General features: G+C 38.8%; 1 protein-coding gene across 2 annotated transcripts in view; it reads right to left on the bottom strand.

The window, feature by feature from the left end:
- LOC106875564 (uncharacterized) overlaps nucleotides 1-4,406 on the bottom strand; it is a 61,661-nt gene that overhangs the window by 56,398 nt on the left and 857 nt on the right. The window lies entirely within an intron of this gene.

Here is a 4,406-nt window from a genome sequence, read left to right as displayed (position 1 = left end):
GTTGATTTCTACGGGATTTGAACTCGTTTTGTGTGTGTTGTGCGCGCGCGTTTAGGTTCAAGGCAGTCTATTTTTAGATCAGTAAATGAGATGATGTGATTTCATGAAGCAGAATCGAAACGCCGTGTGTGTGTGTGTGTGTGTATACACACACACTCACACATATATATATATATATATACATATATACATGTGTATGTGTGTCTATATATCTTAAACTGTTTGTATTGTGTGTACATGTATGCGTCAGTCTGCTTGTGTGTGTGTGTGTGTGTGTGTATGAAAAATCACAACTATAGTTTCATTTGGAAAGGAGTTTTCCCCTTTATGATAAGTAGTGTTGCTCAATCAGTCGCTCATATTCCTTGTTCGCCTCTCTCTCTCTCTCTCTGCCACATTATATTTTATCTCGACTACATCTTTGCACGGACGAGGCAGCCTCAATTGAATTGTTCTCGGGGTATAACTGGTACTTATATTTTTATAATAATTTCTTTAATGAGTCGAAAAACCTGGAACGAAGGGAAGAGGTAATCCTTTCACTGGAAATTTGAATGCAGCAGAGAGAGAGAGGAATCTGCTTGAGGTACCCGTGGGTATTCGGGAGGTGCCTAATAGGATGGCAAAGTTCAACAAGCACGAGAAGGGTTCCGACACAGTTTCTGCCGACCAAATTTTAACCATAAGACTTTGGCTGGTCCCTGGCCCTGATAGAAGATATTCATTCGTGGTATCGCACAATCGGTTTGAACTCAAAACCACGTTGTTACAAAGTGAACTTCTTTTAAACACAGTTATGTCTGCGGCCGTCGTGTTCAACGTGTGTGTGTGTGTGTGTGTGTGTGTGTGTGTGTGTTTTTATATATTTGTATGTATAAGGCGTCTCCCACGGGACTTTAATTCAGAGCATGAGTGGAGGAACTTTTTTTCTTTTCTCTTTCACTTAAAAAAATTTCTTTTATTTATTTATCTATTTATTTATTATTATCGTCTGCCGTTACGTTCTGAGTTCAAATTCTTTCGGGGTCGATTAAATAAGTACCAGTTACGCACTGAGGTCGATGTAATTGACTTAATCCCTTTGTCTGTCCTTGTTTGTCCCCTCTATGTTTAGCCCCTTGTGGGCAATAAAGAAATAATAATAATAATAATAATAATAATGATAATTTTTTTTTTTTTGTTACATTTTCTATATCAAGATGAAATTAGCCATTCCGGAAGCCCAGCTAATAATTCGGTACAGAAAGATCAGAATTAGTGCAGTGGTGTGGTGGTGAAAACAATGATAAACACATCCACACAAATGATTGAACTTATTGAAGTGGCGGAATTGGTAGTGAGTTTGTGCTAAATAATTACATACTTTTGCGATTTGAACTCACATACTTTGAATTTCCCCCCTTTCGAGAAAGATAAGCAAATCACCAATTACGTACCAGGGTATACAGACCCGATTATACTACACACATCAACAATATTTGGCATTGCAGAAGCGTTACGTCGTTTTAGCACCAGGTAAAAGTTCGGGCTAATAATAATCACAGGTATTCCAGTTATGACTATCTCCTCTTTATAGGTGTTCGATGAACAGATTATCCATCTTCATTGCTTAAGATAACAGGGTTTGATTTGAGGGAGATTTGAGAGCTATTTCTAGAGAAGTGGTTCTCAACCATTTCTTACCAATGGACCCCTTGGATTCCCATTTTACTTGGGGCGGGAGGGACCCTGATAGCCATTCGATGTCTAAAAACTTTATATATTTGATTAAATATTGTTGTATGAAGAAGTGTTCAAATAGGTTGTCGATTGTTGAAGTATAAGCGATTTATAGCAGATAAATTTTAACGACAAAATTTTATATGGACCCCTGTTGAGAATCTCTGCTCGAGGGGGTCGAGCAACCATGCAAAGGTTCTCCCTGCTGATTTGTAATTATTAATCATAATATGCTGGACGGTGTTGGGCAGAATCGTTAGCGCTTCAGACAATGCATAACGGCATTTCTTCCGACTATTTACGTTCTAAGTTCTAAATCTGCCATGGTCGACTTTACTTTTGGGGTCGATAAAGTATCAATCAAGCATTGAGATCGATTTAATTGACGTAACCCCCACTCCACTAAAATTGCTGGCCTTGTACCCAAATTTGAAAGCATTATTTATGATTTGGAGGGGTGGGAGTAAACGTTCAACAATCTACGAGGCAGTCTCAATACTTGGTGAAAGGCATCTCCAATTTAAATTAACACGTTCGAAAAGGCAGAGACATCACAACATTTTCTTGTGATAAACACAAGGTTGTACTTTAATATGCGTTATAATAATCATAAAATATGCAAATAAGGCTTTTGGTTGGTAAGACGATCGATACAAGCATGTCTTCATATTCTTGTATTAAAAGAAAACCTGGTTTACTCTTAATGAAATTAGGACAATTAAGAGATTCTTCAATGGAAATAAGGAATTGGTTTGTTAACAATTGACTCTTAAGACTGGGTTTGCGACATGAAAATCGTCGGTTTGCTGCCTGAGGAGTTGAAAATATCACCAACTGTTGTGAATGCCAAAGCATTGACGGAACTTCTTGCGAGACGATTTATGTCCATTGCTATAGTTCTTAGAATATGACCTAGAAACTTGAAGTCCTTTAAAACTAAAGTCGATATAAGTTTAGTTTAGATATCTCAGCGACTAACTTTGGTGGTGGTCAAAGAGCTGGTATGGACAGGATTAACAAGGGAAATGGAGATTGTGTTATATAACTTTGTGAGTGGAGATGATCGAAATATCACCGTCACTGGGCCCGACTATATTAGTGGATAAAGTTACTGCAGAGTTTCGGAATAACTAGCTTTCGAAGTCCCATGTCGCATGGGAAAAGTAACAAGATACCAGCTGCTTGGTAAAAATGTGGGGGAAAAGAAATTAAATTTTCTAAAAAGAGATTCTTTCTCCCACCTCAATATCGTAATCTCCGTTGTCTGAAACACGAAAATACTAACAAGGAAAAAGTGAAAAAGCATATAAAAAATAAAAATCTATTCTTTCCCCATGAGGTAAGAGACTTCACGGAATTGGTATACCAAAAATCAGGCAAAGTTACATAGATGTCTTTGGAGAACATGCATGAAAACCACCAGGGCATCACACCAACTCGATGTCATTCCACTAAGAAGAAAAGATGGTATTCTGCCAAATTTTACTGTTGAATGCACACACATACACACACACACATGTGATGGGGGTGGTGCTGAAAAGCGCCTGGTTTGAAGAGAATCGCGAAAAGCCTTGATGGAGGCCTAACCGCTCGAGTTCTTTCACGAGGCTTAGAAAAACTGAAGGACCGTTGCAGTAAGGGCGTGCATCTGAGAGGTGAATATGATGAATAAAATCCTAATTAACTAATCCAGGTGTATTTTCTTTTACCCAAAGCCAAGAACTTTTCAGTACCCGTTGATTTGTGTGTGTGTGTGTGTGTATATATATGTATATATATATATATATATATATATATATACACATACACACACACACGCCCGCATCATCGGTACTTCTATTATTAGCATCTTCATGTCACAGAAGGTTAGATCTTGGTATTCATTACGTTCCAGGTTGGTGGCATCGCATTCTGTTTATATAACCCATTGACAGACTTCCTTTAAATTTAGCAGAGATGGCCTTTATTGTTGGGTGGGGGTGGAGTTTTTTTGGTTTCTTATTTAATGGAGGCGTGAAACGTTTTTACACACGCACAAACAAATACACATGAAGGTTGGTTATTATAACCATGGGTAATGCTTTGAACCGGTTATTGTAATCGGAAAGGCGTCATCCCAAAGTGATCACAATAGGCGGCTCCCACTAATAAATAAATGTGTATTTGCATTTGTCATCACCTTTTGTAGGCATCATCTGAATTTTCATTTAGATAATATAATGCAAAACCTGTGTGTATGTGTTTGTGTGTGTGTGTGTCTGTCTGTATATATTGTGTGTGAGAGAGACGTGTGTGTGAGTGTGTGTGTCTTTTTTGTCTATGTATTGTGTGTGAGAGAGACGTGTGTGTCTGTATGCGAGAGAGTGTATGTATGATAGAGAGAGGGACAATGTGTGTGAGTGAGAGAGACTGTGTGTGTGTGTGTGTGTGTGTGAATGAGGGAGACTGTGTATGAGTGAGAGAGGGACTGTGTGTATGAGTGTGAGAGAGAGAGAGACTGTGTGCGTAAGTGAGTGAGAGAGAAACTGAGAGAGAGACTGTATGTGTGTGTGTGTGTGAATGAGGGAGACTGTGAGTGAGAGAGGGACTGTGTGTATGAGTGAGACTCTGTGTGTGTGTGTGTGTGAGAGAGAGAGAAACTGTGTGCGTAAGTGAGTGAGAGAAACTGAGAGAGAGACTGTGTGTGT

This window comes from Octopus bimaculoides, chromosome 25 (genome assembly GCF_046866305.1).
Source record: "Octopus bimaculoides isolate indiv1 chromosome 25, ASM4686630v1, whole genome shotgun sequence".
In the NCBI taxonomy this organism is placed as follows: Eukaryota; Metazoa; Mollusca; class Cephalopoda; order Octopoda; family Octopodidae; genus Octopus; species Octopus bimaculoides.
The sequence above is the reverse complement of the archived record's forward strand: the minus strand, read 5'-3'. Positions and strand labels throughout refer to the sequence as shown.